Consider the following 20,472-nt stretch of genomic DNA (forward strand, 5'->3'; position numbering starts at 1 on the left):
CGGGCCGCTCCTCCGGCCGGCGGGGCTTTATTCGCCCCTGGCCGAACGCCCCGGGATCTCAGGCTCGTCCCCCTCAGCCCCGTGTCCCGGTAAAAATGCGGGGGCGCGGTGGGACTGGAGGGAGTGAGGGGTCTGAGGCGTGTGAAGGGAGTGAGGGCAGTGCGGAGTCTGACGGCAGTGGAAGGGTGTGAGGGCAATGAAGGCAGTGAGGGGTGGGAGGGGTGTGAAGGAGTGAGGGCAGTGAGGGGTCTGAGAGCAGTGGAGGGGTGTCAGAAGTGCGAAGGCAGCGAACGGAGTGAGGGGTGTGAGGGCAGCGAGGGGTGTGAGGGCAGCGAGGGATGTGAGGGGAGCGGGGCTGCCCCCACCCCGCCAATGGCGCGCGGCCGCGGCGGGAGGTGTGTGCCGACCTCACTTCCGGGACCTGTCACCGGCCGCTCCCGCCCCGCTCCAGCTCCCGTTCCCTCCCCGCTCCCGTTCCCTCCCCGCTCCCGTTCCCTTCCCGCTCCTTCCCCGCCGGCAGTCGGGGACGCGGCCCGGCCCGGCCCTGTGCAGCCCGCGGCAGCGATGCACGGTACTGCCTTAGGGGCGCCCCCGCCCGCGCGGTGCCCGTGCCCCGGCCGGGGCGCCGGGGAGGCGGGAGCGCCCGCCCGGGGCTGGGTGACGCCCCCGCCTTGCTAACGCGGCGGCGGCTTTGCTAATGACCTGTCCTTTCTTCTCCTCCCCTCCCTTGCTATTCGCTATTACTTATCTCTCTGGCCCCGCGGTGTGAAGCCCTCGGCGGAGCGGCGGCGGACAGCAGGAGGAGGTAGCCGGCCGGGGGAGATGCTGTAGAGGCTCCCGCTGCTCGCTCGGCGCGGCGCCGGCCGCCGGCTGCGGGAACGGGGCCGAGGGCTGCGGGACGGGCAGAGCCGGCCCGGCGCGGGCGGGCGCAGGTAACAAGCCACTCGGGAAGACCCGGGGGAGCGGGATTTTAGGGCGCTGGGGGTGGGAACAGAGGAGGGGGTAATGCCCTGTCACACGAGGGGCTGTTTGGCAACTGTCATGTCTCCTAAACGGAACATCTGGATTGCCCTTAACCTGGAATGAACTCGGGCACTAGGCAGAAAGTACGTGCTTGGAGGTTCCCGCTCTTGGCTTGGCTCAGTCAGGCGGGTTGTGCTATTCCCGGTCGGCTGGTCAGAGGAGGGTCCTCTGTCCTGGGAGCGAGGAGCAGGTCAGTGGGAATGCCTCCGGGGTTTGCTTTTGTGGTTTGCTGAGTTCTTGGTTGTCCCTATGGGGCTGGATACTTGCTTTTCAAAAAGCATTCCAGAAGTAACAATGGAAAGGAGTGCGAAAAGGTGCTGCCTTGTATTCATATTAAGATTGGCCCAGTCTCACTCAGTGACACGGGGAGCTGTTCCTAAGCTCTCTGATGGAAGTAGTATGAGCACAGGATTCGTCACACAGGATTATCTGGAATGATAGTGTTTGGCACTTTTGGCACTGGGTGTCTTAGTAGTACTGCATTAATAAAGGTGTTGCATAAGTTTTGTTGTGAAGGAAAATTGTGGTCAAGCTCCCTGTATTACAGAACATGCATAGACTTTCTCATTGGCATCTGGCACTGCCCACCTTTTGAAATTTGCTTTGCAGGCAGCAAAATGGATCAGCTGTAAAAAGTGTTTCCTTTGTAAATCCTGAATCGTTGATGTAGCATTGAGGCTGGCTACCTGGTCTCATGCTGGAACGGAGGCGGTTGTGGTTCATGTGACGTGGTCACACGTCTGCTCAAACCTAAACCAGTATCATAGCCTTTGTTGGCTGGCATGAGCTACCGAGCGGCCATCGGCTCGTAGTGACTTTGAGTGGCAACTTTGGGAATTTCAAGTAATGCAATGTAGTGTATCGGAAGGATGAGTGTGCAGACCTTATGAGAGGTTTGTGGAACTCCACAGCATGCTTGCTCTCTTTTCCCATGTTTGGAAGGAACTCTTAGCATGGTCCAAAAAAGCATTCTTATCAATCTGTTGGAGCCTTGTGTTGGCTGTCATCCTCTACAGTCAGGTGCATAGGCAGTTTTGGCTACCTAATGGAAACACCTTGTGGGTTTGTCACTTGCTTTTCAGTAGTTCTTTAGTGTCTTCCTTTTCTGGTAATGCTGTAGTCTTTATAAAGGGTATCATGAATTTTAAACCGTGGAGAAAGGGTTACACTTCAGTTGTGATTTTGTATTGTTATGCTTTTGATATTTTATGTGTGGAATCTTATAAAAATACAAGGGATAATAATGTCCTACAGGATATATGGCCTGAGATACTCATCTTGTTCTAAAAAATGAATTATAATACTTACTGTTGTCCCAAAGTGGACAAGGAAATATAACTGTTCTTAGTATTTTTTTAGAAGCAGCTTGTACTTCAAAGCTGCAAACAGCTCTGTTTTTGTCTTTCCTTTTCTATAGCCTTCCCGGTAAGATTTGGGTTCTGAGTTCTGCTTCTGTTGCACATGTCATATTTTTGCAAGGGGGAAAAAAGGAGAACACCATACTTGTCTTGGAAAATAAATGAAGTTGAATTCATGTTTATTAAATGTGCAAGCATATTTTCTTGCATCATTTTTGAACTTAAACTTTTTTTTTAATCCACTTTTATAAAATCTCTCTGAATCTTTAATTTGTTAGGTTTTTTTAGCTATGAATGGTTTTATTTTATACGTCTTATAAAGTATATAAAAACAAAGTCTCTACCTTTGGGATGTAAATCCTCAAAATAAAGGTCAGTTGGAAAGACATCTCATGGGACTGTGTGTGCACTTTGGAAACCATAACTACTCTACGTGTGTCCACAGAAAGACTTGGACATTTGTGAGAATGCTCTTTAGGAGTAAAAGTATTTTACCCTATAACAGATAATTTAAATACACAGGGCTGTCACTACAGTGTTCTCAGTTGAGTGGTTTTGAATTCTTTTAGTATGAACAAAAAAATATCAGCATTACATTGGGATATACCAGTTATATTCCCTAGTTAGCTAGATGTCAGTGTGGTCCTGCTGTAAAAGTAGGGACATACTAAAAGCCTCAGTCATTTAAAAATAATTTTAGCCCAAGTAAAATGAAAGATTTTTTTTTCTCAAGAAGCATAAAGAATTTTTTTTTAAAGTTATATTACATCATAGCTATGTAAAATCAGTATAGTAAGCCCTGCGAAATTTTGTTGATTTTGTTTTTTTAAGAATGTCAGCAGCTTTTTATTGATGAAGAACCGCTTGTTATCACCAATCTGCACATGAAATGGAAGGGGAAGAGATTCTGGAAAACAACTTCTGTTTCAGCCTTGCAAGATGCTGCATGATGGGGTGAGTACATACATGGACTGGGCATAGAATCTCTGTGAAGAGTGATTAATGTATAGTCAAATGACAAGGAAAGAAATTTGAGCATGTAGTGCCAAGAAATAATTGATAAACAGAAAGTAGTAGCATAATCATGAGAACAAAGTAAAACTTCCTTATGTTCTGATATCTACTGCTGTCTTAGGTGCTAGTCAGTAGAATTCTGAATTCCTAATGTTTTAGAAGTAGAGTGCTCAGCATTTCACAGGACCAGGTCTGTTAAATACTGAATGACTTTTTATGAAGTAGAAGGCTGAATTTTTCACTGAATTAAAAAGTACTTGTCTGGTAAGGTTAGGCTCTTAATCATCACTATAAAACTAAAATAAAACTTAAATAAAACTAAAATCTCTCAAAGAGTGTGATATTTGACATGTTTTAAAGATATTCAACTGATATGAGGAGATTGTTTTGTGACCAGATTGCATGGGGCATTGAGATGTTGCCAAATCTGACTCCACTTCCTCATACCACTTCTCATAGTTTCTGCTTATGAAACAATATTTATTTATAAGTGCATTGCATGTGTCTTTAAATATCAGAGAAGTGTAATTTCTGTGTCCAGTGAAGGACTTCTCGTGCACAGATTAATACAAATTATAAACCACAACTCATTGGCATTCTAGTCCTGACTGAGGCTTGAGTTGTTACGTGACTGGTTTGTATAAACCGAGAAATTATTCACTAAATCTTTCCAAATAGTAAAAGAAACTTGTTCCAAAATGTGTCTGCCTTGAGGAACTCAGAGCAGTGAGCTGAAGTTGTACAGTTGTACTGAGGTTGTACAGCTCTTTGGCATTTGTTTCCAGGCCGCTGAAATACATGTGCAAGTGGGTTAGCCCAGTATTTTCATATTTCATATTTTTTTATCTCGTTAGTTTGTTTTCATTTTGTTGAGAAGTACCTAGAAGGAAACCAGAGCTGCTGTTTGGTGTTCTGGTTGAGTAAACTCAACACTCATTTGTGAGTGTATACATCCTGGGGCTGAGAGAACTTATTGTTGTGAATAGTTTAGACTTTGATATATTTTACGTGGAAAAATAATACCACAATAACTTAATATTATTTACATTTTAAAACAAAAAAAATCATAAAATGGATCATTCGAAACGCTTCTGTGGCCTGTGATTAAGGTTTGGAGGCAGGTCTTACTGTTTTGTTGTGTATATCCATGCATCCAGCACTGTTACGCTGAGTAAGTTAAGCTAAGTAACCTGCACATAGGCTTGTATTGCCATTCTTTGTTTTGTTTTGTTTTGTTACACGATTAAGTGCTACATGCCTGTTTTGTTTTAAAAATTATTTATGGGAAATAATAACAAATCACAGGACAAACCACTGAACATGAACGTTCAGAAGGTAAGAAAAACTCTTGTCTGTTTGCAAAACTGATTTGAAAGTGAAGACTTGAATTACTGATGACATTTCCTAACCTGCTGTTAGTGTTGCTGCTTCAGGAAGAATGGTACAAAATACTTGACATTGGAGTCATGGGGCAGGCTCTCATAAAACCAAACCAAACTCTGGCATCTTTATTCAACGTGTATGGGAAAAGTTCACTGGAGTAGTAAGGCTGAAGAATATACTATGGAACCAGTTGGATCTGAGGGGGAGGATGAGGGAGAAGATGGGTGTTGTGTCAGGAGACTGCTTTGGAGACTGTTTATTAGCAGGCAGGTGGCATTCTGTCCAACAGGGCTGAGGAATCCTCCAGTACAGCTGTCAATTAATTCATACACTCTGATATTAAAACACAATTAATTGCAGCCCACAGGTCATAGTGAGTATTGTTGGCTTGTTGGCAGTTTTCAATGGAAGGTTACAAAATAGCTATATACATACATACGTATATATATACATATATATATATATATATATATATAAAGATAAAGTGAAGTTTATCTATTCTTACCCAGCTCAGGATAAAGGACATGCTGTGTGCAGTCAAGCAGGCCAGTCTGATCAAGTCGAGTAGCAGCTTTAGTACCCGTCTAAGCAAGAGACAAGCAGCACAGGGTACTGCCTCTGAACAAAGCAGCAGCTGTACCTGTTGTTCTGTGCTGCCACACAGATGTAACTGTACATAAACAGGCCAATATTTTCAAACAGCTGTCAAATTTTCTAGTTTTGGGCCCCTGATTTTCAGCATACTGAGCTGCTGTCATTCTAACAGAATTTACAAGGAGTTGCATTTTCTCAAGATTGTAAATCCTGTAATAAATCCTGTGGAAATGTAATAGTGATTACCCTCTAAGAATATAGAATTGTTCCATTTGTGGCTATCATTAATTTTATTTCTCTTTTACATGGCAAGGGGGTGTGTGTGTATGAATGAACACGTAAGTGCAAAAAAGAATAGGATGTCCTCTGTCAGTGGCTCCTGATAGCCCTGCAAATACAGGCTACAGCAAGAAGTGTGGCTACACAGCATGGCTGGATCTGATCTAGGCTCCTGCTTTCCTTCTGCCATCCACATGTTTCTCTCCGTCTTTTTTCTGCCCCTCTGGGGGTCTGTTCAGCTCTCTATAGCTGTTTATGGTTTTCCTGCGTTACACTTCTACCGATTCAGTGAACAGAATTGTTTCACCGGGGCTGTGTATACACTGGGGAATGAAACTCGCCAGGGACTGTTCCTGAGAGCTGGATCGGAGTGTCGGGATTGCAAGGGTCGCAGCCGTGCTGCTCCTCAGGCGCAGAGCAACGAGTGCCCTGGGCCGGGCGCTCTCCTGGGAGAGTGCCAGGCTGCTGCGGGCCAGAGCGGTGTCGGGGAGATAATTCCCGCTGCCAGAGGTGGCCAGCGGGATCGGGCAGCGAGAGAGCCAGTGCAGGCACCGGGGAGCAGCGTGGCTTGGAAGGGCAGAGGGAGAGGGAAGGTGCGGGGCAGGCAGTGTCAGGAGCTACTGAAGGGATATCCTTTTGATGTGAGGGAGCTGTTACGTTACTCAAGCTGACTTGTCTAGGTACCCTTCAGGTAACTTTATTTTGCAACCAGTAACTCAGGTGTGCTCTGGAGAGGGACTGTGTGCTGTGTCCCCATAACTGCTCTTTCAAAGTCTCATTCAAGCCAGCTGAAATGCCTTACAAAGTGAAGTGAAACTGGAATATGAAAGTACATACATGGCTTTTTAAAGAGGTTTTCTTTTCCTGGCTGTTTCACTGGACTCATATTCTTCCTTCACCTTTCTGCAACTCAGGTGCTTCTTTCGTCAAAAGGAGTGGGGTGGCAGTGCTGGTATTGCTGTTAAGCTGGGCACCAGGTACCCTTCGTGTCATAGAGGATGAGCAGGGAAAACATGGCAGGAAAATAATTGGTTATAGTTTGCCACTTTTTGATCTCACAGGAGTGTGAGGCTTGTGATCTGTATCCTGTAGTGAGTGACCTGATTTAGAGCTGTGAAGTCATGTGTCCCCAGTATATCCTCTATCTGACACGTCAGGAGCTTGAATGTACAAGTACTTGATGTCCATTTGCCAAAAAATGTAGATTAATTGCCTGTTGCCAGGGCTCCTGTCAGAAACGCTAATTCAGTGTAAACTTTGTTTTTGTGTGATACATTTATCACAAAGAAAAACTTTTAAAGGCAGGGATGTCTGAATTATCAGAATAAAACTGAAGGCCTTTTTCTTAACCAAAAACCCAAACCAAAACCAACAACAACAAAAAAAAAAACAGCAGCAGAAAGTGAAAGAATTTTGTTTCGCATTCCACTCTGGGTACTCTGCGTTGTGGCATGACATTAAATTGAAGTTAGTTTATTTTTAGCAGGTTTCATTTGTTTGTTGACTTAAACGTAACAGCGGAGCAACAAGAGCTTGTAAAAATACTTGTAACGAATGAGTAAAATTGCAGCACAATAAAGAATAAGTAAACTACACAACTTCAGGTGCTAGTTACAGAAGACATTTGAATTTTTTGTGCTGGTAGAAGAGTATAAAAGCTGGCCCATTGGAATTACTCAATTTTCAAAAAGACACTTGCAAGCAGAAGGGGCCTAAATCTGTAATATCCTAACTGAGGGTCATTATTTTTTAAAGGATATAAATCCCTCTGTTAAGCTAAATTTAATTTATCAAATAAGTCCTGTTACTATGTCTGGACAAGGGCATAAAGTTTATCAGTGAAATAAAACCACTGAAGATACACAGTGGTGGTGTTCTCTGCTAAGAAGGGGAATTCAGGCTTCTTGAACCTCTTCCAGAAATAGATGTAAATTCCACTGTAGCTTTTCAAATAGTGAATAATCATGGTCTGTTATGTTTGGTGATGAATCATGCGATGGGTTGCAGATGGTGAGGCGGGTGCAGCTGTGCAGATGCTGGAGGAGCTGAGATAGGAGACTGGAGGACTGAGGGGGTGAAGGTGGTGATTTGGGGATGGGATGATATGGCTGATGGAGGAGAGGGATAAGACAGCTGAAACAGTATTGAAAAGGACTGTAACCTGAGATTTGGGATCGGGAATGTGCTGGTGACTGAAAGGAGGCGTTCTTGAGGCAGAAAGATGTTTTTGTTGTTATTTATCTTTGAAGAAAGAAGTTGCAGTATCAGGTACCAAAGCAACCGGACTTTTGTCCTGAGCCAAAACAATAAGGAACCCAAGCTAGAAGTTTAAGCTATAAATGAGAAGAGAAAACTAAGAGACTTCTTGTCTCTTTTAAAGGAATACTGGTCTTAAGTAGGAGAGCTTTGGTAGGAAAAAGTACAGATGCAAAGTTGTGGGCTTTTTTATTTCTGTTTTTCTGAGCAGGACGTGTAATGAGATCAAGGTGGCAAAATTTGGGAGTTTGTAAGATAGAGAAGTTGTATCTGTCTAAGTCGACTAAAAATGGGGGGTTGCAAGGCCTAATCATTAAATGGCAGGTAAGACTCAAATGACACTTCACAATCTTAAATCAATATGCTAAACAAATGTTTCAAATTTTTGCATTAGGTAATTTTAATTTAGCTTTTTCTTTTTTCCCTCTCCTTTTAGATTGAAAGTTTCATTCCAAAACAATAGCTCTTTATTCAAGAAGAATGTTGCTGTTAAGGTATCTGCAAGAATTAGTATTTTTGCTCACAGGTCAGAAATCCTCAGCCAAAGTGAATACTTAACCACTATTTCAAGGATAGCCAATTATCTTTTTCTTAATAAAGTGTGTGATTAGGAGTCAAAGTGAGGGACCCTAGAAAACTCTAGAATAATCCAAGTATTGACATAACTTCAAGCACCTATTGTACACTTGTGTGTTCTACAAACCCCAGCAAATATAAAATAAATACCGTAAATTAATTGGGAAAAAAAAAAGGGGGGGGGGGGGGGAGGTAGTGCAGGCAAATGTCCAGATCAGTCTTGGAAGAGTTATGCCCCAAAACTGAAAGCAATTTTCAGGTTTGTTTTCTCACCTCTTTTGGTCTAGTTACCTGTCAGATATATGCAGTAAGGTCTGTGGTCCTCTGCCCCCACCCAATAATTCTGAACCTGCAAGTCTTCTCAAATTAGAGAGAGCGGTAATGGCTGCAAAGGCATTAAAGTTCAGGCATTTTCATGGAAGTTGGTGACTGGGAAGAAGAAAGGAAAACACATTATTGACCCTGCTGAGGAAGTGAGGCAATAGGAATTCAGCAATTGTCTGTTCTGTTTGGCCTGTTGGTTGCCAGCCAGCAAAGGAGGACAAGGGAGTTCAGGCTGTACCAGCCACAGTGCATTTGTGGTGCTTCGGGGGTGTTGTGGGCAGGGGGCAATAGTAAACACCTGTACGAATGGTACTTCTCAAATCTGGGTACTGCCTCAGTGCTCCCAAGCTTTTATCATGCTATTGAAACTCGCAAAATCACGCACAGCTGCGAAAATTTCATTGCCAGTCAATAAACTCAAAATTAATTGGCGTCTGTCAAATATAATACGTGGCCTTGAATGAGGTTGTATTCAGTTGAAGTATTTATGTCAGAGGAACAATCCTTTGCTCTTCTTTTGAAGAATAAGAAAGGTTGAAATAATACAGGAAGGTTAAATATGCTCAGAAAACAAAAGATTAGGTAATTATTTCTTATCCTTCTTTTATGATAAATTTCAGCTAAAGACTGATTAAGATTCTAACTTCTAAAGAGCATGTTACTGGTACATGTTATGATAAAATATAGATACGATATTTGTTACGATAACATACTAAAGAGTATGTTATCAATAATGTATACCACTTGCTATCACACATAAAGGCCTGCAGATAAAAAACAAAAGGGATTCTTATATCCTGTTTTGTAAGAACACATTTTAAGTTATCCATACTTACACATAAACCCTAAAGATTGTTGAAATATTACCAGTTTCAGAAAGTGCATCCAAGTGTCTGTTTGACTTTAGGTTAGTGGCAATTGGCTTTTTCTTTTCATGAATACGGTATGTCTGAATTTTCACATTGTTAGGATGAGTTACTAGACATTTATGCTTATAAAAGTTATGATGTTTTTCTTGACAAAACATTCATGTGTGTTATGGTTTTGTGGGTTTGTTTGGTTTTGGGTTTTTGTATCAAGCATGTGAGCAAGTAAATCTTCTGAGTGAGAGGTTTACGTAGCAACACCATCAATATGCCAAAAATTTTGCCTTGCACTACATCCGTGTGTATTAGATTATAATTTTAATTGACAATTTCAGTTGCACAGATGTCTTTAATTTGTTACCTTATGAAGTTTATTTTTACCATATGTAGTGAAAATGTACTCTGCAGGAGACTTAGCAAGGGGCTTACATTTTATTTACTTCAGAAATTGATTATATTGGAGATAATAATTTAGTCACCACTCTAAAATGCAATTTCTATTTGCCTGTTACCCTCAGATACCTGTATCCTTCAACAAATGAGGTCTCTGTAGAATATCTGGGTATAGTTAGAAAATTGTTGAGCAGGCGCTTTTCATAACCTGAGATGCAGTAATCACATGTATAAGGAAACAATTGCAGCGTCCCAATTTAGACTTAAGGATCTGGTTCCCAGTTGCATGTTGGGGCAAATGTGTGGGCTGTTGGAAAATGCTGTACATGTTGTAATCAACTTTGACTTCACCACTCAAACTACTTTTACATAATAACTTTAGAAAAAAGCCCCTGACAATGGCTTAGGACATCTAATCTGTGCATGCAGTTCATAAGATAGTTTTTGCGGGATTTTTAGTTCGTTCCTTTTTCTTAATTCTCTTAATTCTGGCCGTACAATGCAACCAGATTTAGCCTCAATCTGAGCTCTGATCTCTGAAATTAAGGTGTCCCTAACTGTTAATCAATGCAAAATCTTGGCTAATATAATTAGCTCATCAGACATTTGTACAGGATCGCAAAACTTAGAAAACCTGGCAACTTCCAGGTAAATGGGCAAGGAGTTTTTAGGACACACTGAATAAATGGGTAAGGAGTTTTTGGGACACATGAGGAAAGTAAAAGAACTTTAAGTTCATCAACGGGGTAATAAAAATAAATCAAATACTCAGATGACACATTTGTGTGAACGTGACCTTGGCTCTTGGATCAAATAGCAAATACATGTATGTCATGTTTGTCTGAATGTGACCTCTCCTTGGTTCAAATATCAATCATAAATCAAACCCCAGCTTTTGATGTACATGCAGAGGGAACAGCCTCTTAAATGATGCACCAGATCTCCATTTCTCAGCAGTTGTGGTCTCCACGTGTCAGTGTTCAGCACACACACCCAGCATGTGTGGCAGTATGTTCTGTCAGCTTCATTGCCTACCAGGTGTTTTCACAAAGGCTTTAGAACTCGTAGAACTTTGAAGCACAAACTGCTATGGCTGTTGTGATTAACACATAATCTTTTGAATCCTCCTCAAGCATTGAATAATTGGAGTGGACAGTGACTTGAAGAGATACTGACAGTGAAATGGATTGGTTAAAGAGCAAAACTTAGGGTTTCATTTGGGAGAGGAAAGGAAAAAGAGGGAGTGTATTGCAAGTGTAAAGTTGTAAATGTAACAATGGAGTGGGGTTTTCATTCGAAATTCTGGTGAGCCGTGAGCAGTATTGGTGGAACTGCAGTGAACCTGAAAGGCAGCACATGGCAGAGAACACAGACTACTCTAGAACATAGTGTTTACTAAGATGTTGCCATGGCTTAGTTTCTTGCAGAAAATAAATTCTTATTGTCCTTTTGAATCTCTTTTTAATAAAATATACTTTCTTCAGTGGTTGTGCCTCAAAAATACTGGATACTATGAACTCCAATATAAATATTTGCTTTAAGTGCATTAACAACTAATGTAATAAATTGAATAATCTTCCTTCATACTGCCTTCCACGCTGATTTTTGTAAAGCCATGTTAACAATAGTATCTTGATTCTATAGATTAGACTAGATATAGGTAGTCAGTTTGACTATAAAAACAGAAACAGACAGCATTACAAATTGAGAGCTTTTTAGGCCTTCTATGTATCTGGACTGTAAATGTTGAAGCAAGACAATCTTAACATAAAGTTTTTCACTTGAGTCTTTGGCAGTGCTTGCTTGAGTTTGGAACCATCTAAATTTCAGACTGGGTTATAATATAGTTAAAAAAATACAAAAACCTAGGAACTCAAAATATGCAAAGCAACCAACCAACCAAAAAAAAAAAAAAAATATCCCCAAAGCCCCACAAACAAACAAACAACTCAAAGCAACAAAGATCCCTCCAAAAACACTTATTGAAGAAAATAGTAAAGTGAGGGAGAAAATTATAGGTTTTTCAATAACCCTAAGTATAGTATATAGTTTGTTAATTTATATTACTATTGACTTATACTGAAGTCCTGAGTAGACAGTTCTTTAAAGGATTCAGCAGACACAGATTTAAAAGAAAGCTTTACTTTGACATACAGCTATTTTTGACTTTAGTTTCAGTCACTAGACAGAAAAGTCAAGTCTTCCTATTCCAAATTACAGAAACCTCCAAAGCATTTACTTTTTGGATATGAAAACTCACATTTAGAGGAGAAGAAAAAAAAAGCAACAACCAAAAAATCTCAAAGTCATGTTGGTATTCTATGCAGACTTGAACCTATTTGAGCTTGAAGGCAGTTCAAACAACAACTCAATCTCCCCTCTTTACAATATGGGATTTTCCTTTTATCAGAAGGACCTTGATGCAAATTTGAGTAATGCCATGTTTGATATATCCATTTATGTGGAAGAAAGCAAGCATGATTGAAGATAGGTGTAAACTTGAGATGATAGACCTGTAAGTCTTGTCTTTGGAGCCTGGAGGCAAAGGTTGCAAAACCTTCCTGTCCCGTTGCTGATGAAACCAAATCTGGCTTCTGTTGTTAAAGGGATTGCAGGGGCTTCTTTAAACACAGGCTTCAGATCTTACTGCGCCGATAACCAGGAGCTGTCTTTCTTTACATCTGAAGCTGAGCTGTCTGCTAGAGGCTGACTAGTCTAATGGTGTGGAGGAAATATGGTAAAATCTATTTTCTGGTCTAATATGAAATCATTGGAAGTATAAAGTGTTCTGAACGGAGTTCCTAGTTACCAGCATCTTGAGGGGCTTGTTGAATTTAAAATTCTCCATTAGAAAGCCACTTGATGCTAGGATGCTGTTTTATTCTTTACAAGCAGCAGAAGTCTTTCTTTGAGCTAGATTTTACTCTCAGCTTGAGTTTCCAGCATTGGAACTTTAATTTCATTTTTGTTATTTATTTATTGGAGCATGTTGTGTCAACTCAGAGTGAATGCCTGTATCTTCCATTTACTGGATTTCAGTGGCAGTTTTACTGCTGGAAGGTGAGTATCTGTGGGATGTGCACATAGCAGCTTGCATGAGAGTTCCATGGCCCTGCTGAAAGATGGTAATACCCCTTAACCTAATAGAGGTGCTGTCTGATCTGTAAAGCAGTTTTCACCTCTCACAGAAGACCAAAGACGCATTGGCTTCTTCACTTCAGGCAGTGCAAGTGCCTGGTTTGCAGACCCAGCCAGTCCATACAGTCACTGGATTCTACAGAGGAGATTCAGGCTGTACATGCAGTTATTTTTTGGCCATGCAGCATGTGTATCTGTCTTCCAACTGCTTACTTCTGCTCTCTCCATTGAGCCAGCACTAATATTTGTAAGGCTTTGCAATGAACTGGATCAGAGAAGTGGTCGGATTGAAAAGTATCATGTTTTTAGTGTGTAATCATGGCCACAAAGATCAGTCATGGCTCTGCAAATTCCATTGAGCTTCACTCAACCCAGACATGTTAAGTGAGCTGTTTGACGTTAGGTGAGATGAATTACTTCTCTTATTTCTGTTTGCTGAAAATTAATTTCTGCTTTGTAGTTTTTTCTCTATTAGTAACTGCATCTGTTGTGTGAAAGTGAGAGGGTATGATATTTGAAATAAATACTTTTATTATCTCCTGAATACTTTTGTTGCTGTCCTGTTACTAGTTATTTCTTAAACAGTAATCTTGGCAAAACAAACAATTTTTAAAACTATTTAGTGTATAATAAATGTGTTTAATAAGCAAAAGAAAGCATTAGAGGAAATTGCGGATATATAATCTTGAAGGTCTAGAAAGCAGCTGAATAGTTTAAAGCAGGAAGGTCACATTTAAAAGGAGGGTGAGTGGTCCTGTTCAGAGACATCAACCTGTAATATACACTAGCCAATGTCATTTAAAATCCAGTGGGACAGAAAATCTGGGGACCAAAGAAACACAGCTTCTGAGCTCAGTAACTTCTCCTTGAGTTTGGCTGAGTAATAGAAAACAAAAAAACCATTCCTATGTTGTTTGTACCGCTTTGTCATGGCTTAACCCCAGGAGGCAACAAAGCCCCACTTGCTCACTCCCCTGCCATGGGGCTGGGAAGAGAACTGGAATCAAGGTTGCATAGAATTTTTCCTTACATGACTTTTAAGATCCTAACTTTATAGCTGTGCTATCAATTTTCAAAATTAGGGTATGTGAATTTTGATTTCTTTTAAAAGCAAGGATATTTACAAGTTGCATATGGTATGTTGGAGTATGGCTGAGTAAAGGGAAGAAATATGAATTTTTTCTGGGTGGGTGTCATGGTTTGAAAGACAGGTGTCTGCTAAGGAAGGCAGGAGCCTCCCTTGGAATGGCAGATGTGACCCCCGTTCCCTCCAAGTTATTATAATTTTGAAATCAAGGGGCTTTTAGGCAAAGATATGGGAAATAGGAATAACAGTTCTTTACTATTATATATCTGTATGTGTATAACCAGTCAAACAAGCAGCAATAACTATGGCAGTAACAGCAAACAATCACAAACCCAGTGCCAGCCTTCTCGGCTGTCGGGCCCTTTCCCCTCGGGTGCAGTTCCGCTCGCAGCCGGCAGGGGCGCTGGCAGCTCCTGGTGAGCAGGGCAGGTGCGATGGTTCCCCCGCGGCTGCAGGGGGCGCTCCGGAGCGAGCTCGGGGAGCACGCAGCACTGGTGCCCTGGGATCCGGGAAGGGATGGAACAAAGGAGCTTCACAAACCCCTGGGCAGCCGATCGCAGTGTCCAGCCAGACCCTCGGGAACAGCAGGCTGGAACAGCAGGCTGGAACGGCAGGGACGAGCACAAATCCTGGGTGGCAGACGAGATGTATTTAAACTGTGGAGCTGTGGTGGGAACCCCCTGGAGGTCTGGGCCGGCAGGGTGAGCAGGGCTACAATGCAGCAAAGGCTCGAAGCAACAGCGGGGGCAGGGCAGCCACAGCCCGGCTCCCAGTGGGGCAGGGAAGGTGGGCTTGGGATCCCGGGGTTTCTGTGGCAGAAGGAAAAGCAGCCCAAGAAAGCAGCCTCCCTCTCCATCCAAACACCAGGAACTGACTGCCCACACACCCAGGTGAAACGAAAGAGTAGCCAGATGCACTCCTCCCCCAATGGCTAGCTCTTTTGTTTTTCTTAAATTTGTCCCCCTAGCAACACGTATGGGGAAAATTCTTTTAACAGAAAACCCAGGAGAACTCCTAAAACCCCAACATTATCTACCCCGAATTTTTCCTATACTAACATGTTACATGAAACTTAACTTTTTTAACCATATAAATACATGCATCACCTGAATTATATACATATATACATGCAGATACTGATACAAGTACAGAGCCATGGGTAGTTCACCCTAAAACAAGGTCCCCTTGAGGTAAGCATCGGGTCTTTCCATCCCTTTGCATCACCCACCAGGTGCAACCTGGTCCCTGAGCAAAGACAACCCCACGGATGTGTCTGTCTTTGCTCAAGGCAGAATTAACCCAAACAGGTTTTCCAAGCATACCTCTCATGTGCACCACTGGAACCTTATCCCCATCTGTTGTTTGTAGGGGTTCGGATTGGGCAGGGCCTGCTCGGTTGGTGGAGCCTCAGGTGTTAACTAACCAGGTGGCTCTTGCTAAATGCACCTCCCAGTTTTTGAAAGTTCCCTCACCCAGTGCCTTCAAGGTGGTTTTAAGCCGTCCATTACACCGCTCAACCTTCCCAGCTGCTGGTGCATAGTAAGGGATGCGGTACACCCACTCAATGCCATGTTCTCTAGCCCATGTGTTTATAAGGCTGTTCTTGAAATGAGTCCCATTGTCAGACTCGATTCTCTCAGGGGTGCCATGCCTCCAAAGGACTTGCTTTTCCAGGCCCAGGATGGTGTTCCGGGCAGTAGCGTGAGGCACAGGGTAGGTCTCCAGCCACCCAGTGGTGGCTTCTACCATTGTGAGCACATAGCGCTTGCCTTGGTGGGTTTGAGGCAGTGTGATGTAATCAATCTGCCAGGCCTCCCCATACTTGTATTTGGACCATCGCCCACCATACCACAGAGGCTTCACCCGCTTGGCCTGCTTGATCGCAGCGCATGTCTCACAATCATGGATCACCTGGGAGATACTGTCCATGGTTAGATCTACCCCTTGATCTCATGCCTACTTATAGGTGGCATCTCTGCCCTGATGGCCTGAGGCATCATTGGCTCATCAAGCTAGAAACAACTCTCCTCTATGTTGCCAATCCCAGTCTATCTGGGACACCTCTATTTTCGCAGCCTGATCTACCTGTTTGTTGTTACGATGTTCTTCGTTAGCCCGGCTCTTGGGGACGTGAGCATCTACATGACGGACCTTCACGGATAGCTTCTCTACCCGAGTGGCAATGTCTTTCCACTCCTCAGCAGCCCAGATGGGTTTTCTTCTACGCTGCCAGTTTGCCTTATTCCACCTTTCCAGCCAACCCCACAGAGCATTGGCTACCATCCATGAATCAGTGTAGAGGTAGAGCTTTAGCCACTTCTCTCTTTCAGCTATGTCCAGAGCTAATTGGACGGCTTTGAGTTCAGCAAACTGGCTCAATCTACCTTCTCCTTCAGTAGCCTGTGCAACTTGTCGTGTGGGGCTCCATACAGCGGCTTTTAATTTCCGGCTACCGCCTACAATTCAGCAGGAACCATCAGTGAAGAGGGCATATTGTCCTTCACTCTCTGGTAGCTCATTATATGGTGGGGCTTCCTTGGCACGTGTCACTTGCTCTTCTTCTTCTTCAGAAGATAACCCAAAAGTCTCACCTTCCAGCCAGTTCGTAATTATTTCCAAGATCCCAGGGCGACCTGGGTTTCCAATTAGGGCGTGCTGCATGATGAGGGCAATCTATTTGCTCTAAGTAACATTGGTGGCTTGATGCTTAGAAGGAACCTTTCTTTTGAACATCCACCCCAGCACCGGTTGTCGGGGTGCCAGGAGGAGTTGTGCCTCTGTGCCGATTACTTCTGAGGCAGCTTGGGCTCCTTTATAAGCTGCCAAGATTTCTTTCTCTGTGGGAGTGTAGTTGGCTTCGGACCCTCTGTAGCTTCGGCTCCAGAATCCCAGTGGTCGGCCCCGAGTCTCACCAGGCACCTTCTGCCAGAGGCTCCAGGACAGACCCTTGTTCCCGGCTGCAGAGTAGAGCACGTTCTTCACCTCTGGTCCTGTCCTGACTGGGACAAGGGCTACCGCATGAGCAATTTCCTGTTTGATCTGGGCGAAGGCTTGCTGCTGTTCTGGGCCCCAGTGGAAATTGTTCTTCTTGCAGGTAACCAGGTAGAGAGGGCTCACGATCTGGCTGTACTTGGGAATGTGCATTCTCCAGAAACCTATGGCACCTAGGAAAGCTTGTGTTTCCATCTTGTTGGTCGGTGGAGACATTGCTGTGATCTTATTGATGACCTCAGTGGGAATCTGACATCGTCTATCTTGCCACTTTACTCCCAGGAACTGGATCTCTCGGGCAGGTCCCTTGACTTTGCTCTTCTTGATGGCGAAACCAGCTTCCAGGAGAATCTGGATGATCTTTTTTCTCCTTTCCCAAATACCTCCGATGCTGTGTTCCCCCACACAATGATGTCATCAGTGTACTGCAGATGTTCTGGGGCCTCACCCTCTTCCAGTGCAGCCTGGATCAGTCCATGGCAGATGGTGGGACTGTGCTTCCACCCCTGGGGCAGTCGGTTCCAGGTGTACTGCACGCCCCTCCATGTGAAGGCAAACTGAGGCCTGCACTCTGCTGCCAGAGGAATGGAGAAAAATGCATTAGCAGTGTCAATAGTGGTGTACCACTTTGCTGCTTTGGACTCCAGCTCGTACTGGAGCTCCAACGTGTCCAGCACAGCAGCGCGCTCAATGGTGGAGTCACTTCATTCAAGCCACGATAGTCCACAGTCAATCTCCGTTCCCCGTCAGACTTGCGCACAGGCCAGATGGGGCTGTTGAAGGGTGAGTGGGTCTTGCTGACCACCCCTTGGCTCTCCAGCTCACAGATCATCTTGTGGATGGGGATCACAGCATCCCGATTTGTCTGATACTGCCGGTGGTGCACTGTCGAGGTGGCAATTGGCACTTGTTGCTCTTCCACTTTCAGGAGCCCAACTGCAGAAGGATTCTCAGATAGTCCAGGCAGGGTGTTCAATTGCCTAATGCCCTCTGCCTCCACAGCAGCAATCCCAAATGCCCACCTGAGTCCTTTCGGGTCTTTGTAATAGCCGTTCCGGAGGAAGTCTGTGCCCAGAATACACGGGGCCTCTGGGCCAGTCACAATCGGATGTTTTTGCCACTCCTTCCCAGTCAGGCTCACCTCAGCTTCCAAAAGGGTCATCTGCTGTCATCCCCCGGTCACCCCAACAATGGATACAGGTTCTGCCCCCACATGTCCCGATGGCATTAAAGTACACTGTGCCCCAGTATCAACCAACGCATCGTATTTTTGTGGCTCTGATGTGCCAGGCCATCGAATCCACACCGTCCAGAAAACCCGTTTCTCCCGTGCCTCTCCCTGGCTACAGGCAGGGCCCCTCTAGCCCTGGTTATCATTCTTTCCCTGGGTGTACATGGTCGAGGTACCTTCAAGGGGATCCGACATACCATCCTCCCTTTTGTAATACCTGGCAGCTCGGTCACGGGAGGCTGAGGCTACTTTCACCTTAGCGGAACCCCCTTGGTTAGTGCCTCCCTCCTTGAGTTCATGCACCCTTCCTGCCAGGACAGAGGTGGGTTTCCCATCCCACCTTCTCATGTCTTCTCCATGCTCACACAGGAAAAACCACAGCTCAGCTCGTGGGGTGTACCCTCTCTCTCTCGCAGGGGGACAACGGGCTCTGACTTGGGGGCCTGTGACTCGCACTGGTGCCACACTGATCTTCTTCATCTCCTCCCTCATCTCCTCCCTCATTTCCTTCTTCATCTCCTTCATCTCCTCTTTGAGGTCCTTGACCACAGCAGAGACATGAGCTTTCAGCGGGCCATTGACCATACTGTCATAATTCCTGAGCCTGTTGGTGAAAGAGCCCACTGTTTCTCGGTTATTGTCAGCATCAATCATTGCAATGAAGGTGGTGTATTGCGGTGGCCCTAGCTTTGCCAGGTTCCACATCATCTGTCCTGTGCACCTGACCTTATCAGGGTCATTTTCATGCTGTCCATCCCTCCCAAAGAGTACCTCTAATACTGCCACCTCTCTTAGCTGCTGGATCCCTTCCTCGAGTGTCTTCCACTGCATTCTGTGATGGTACTCCTGCATTCTCTCTTTGTGAACGAACCTTTCTCTCACACTCATTAAGAGCCACTCCCAGAGAGAAAGGGGCCCTGGCTCCCTCACAAATATCTGGTCCACACCTGGGTGCTGGGTCAACAATCCCAGATACCTTGCCTCACCACTATCCAATTGCACACCTGTGCCCATAAGGTCCCAAACCGGAAGCAGCCAGGTGGTATAAGGCTCACGCCCCCTTCGCACAATGTCTTTTCGCATATTACGGAGACTGTCGTATGACAGGGACTCAGTGATGATTTCTGGCTCTGACTCTCCTGCTGGTTGTGAGGGCCCTGGTTCCCCATCATCATTAACTGGTCGTACTGATTTGATCTTATACTTCCTCCTTTGCACAGGGGCGACTGCTGCTGGCTGTGGTTGTCCTTGTGGTTCAGCTGAAACCTGGACGGTTGTAACATCCGTGGGTTCCACTGCTGCACCATCGGACTCACCCTCTTTGGGGCAGGGAGAGGGTTTTTCACTAGCTGAGGAGGTGTATTCCCTTAGCACCTGGTGTATCTCCTGGCGCATCTCTTGCATCCCCTTCACCAGTACCCCCACCCAGTTGGGGTAGTCCATTTCTGAGGTCGGCTGCTGGGCAGTATCAGGCTGTGATCTCTTATGTCTGGGGCTGTGTCAGGTTCTGGGGCAGGATCAGGCTCTGGGGTGGGATCTCTAGTCTCTGGGGCTGGTGTCTGGGTAGTTATCCAAACCAATCTCAACTTATCCCTGAGTGCTAAATAGAGTAGGCCTACCAGCACCAGTTGCTTGGTACCCAGAGGAAATCTAAACCCTTCAAAAATTGGTGGGGTGGGCCCAAAGAACTGGTTGAGGGGTTGGGAGAGAACTTACCCTGGTGTCATTTCCTCACAGAAGGTACCATTTTTAACATAACCCCAAAAACATGCACTTAGTGTGTGATAGCCCTTTATCCACATGCCCGCATTCCGGAGGAAGTTAAAAGCCCATGAATTCTTCACTTTCTTGACCCATAGTGCAAACTAGATAACAGCAATGGTAGCCTTAGTCAGAGGACCCATATTCAAGTAAGGAGCTGCAAAGGGGAAGTATATAGCCATGACCACCTGCCACCCA

At 44.5% G+C, this 20,472-nt stretch overlaps 1 protein-coding gene across 3 annotated transcripts in view; it reads left to right on the forward strand.

Annotated features, from left to right (window-relative positions):
* Positions 1-469: 469 nt before the first annotated feature.
* PPARA (peroxisome proliferator activated receptor alpha) overlaps positions 470-20,472 on the forward strand; it is a 40,959-nt gene continuing 20,956 nt past the window's right edge. For 2 of the 3 annotated variants that reach the window (XM_032105520.1, XM_032105518.1), the window contains exons 1-3: positions 470-571; positions 772-932; positions 3,213-3,335. The gene's annotated coding sequence lies outside the window, so the exon portion shown is untranslated. Of the gene's footprint in view, positions 572-647; positions 933-3,212; positions 3,336-20,472 lie in introns of those variants that run through there. The other variant, XM_032105519.1, reaches the window with a different exon arrangement.

The sequence above is a fragment of the Corvus moneduloides genome, chromosome 4 (assembly GCF_009650955.1).
Source record: "Corvus moneduloides isolate bCorMon1 chromosome 4, bCorMon1.pri, whole genome shotgun sequence".
Taxonomy (NCBI): domain Eukaryota; kingdom Metazoa; phylum Chordata; class Aves; order Passeriformes; family Corvidae; genus Corvus; species Corvus moneduloides.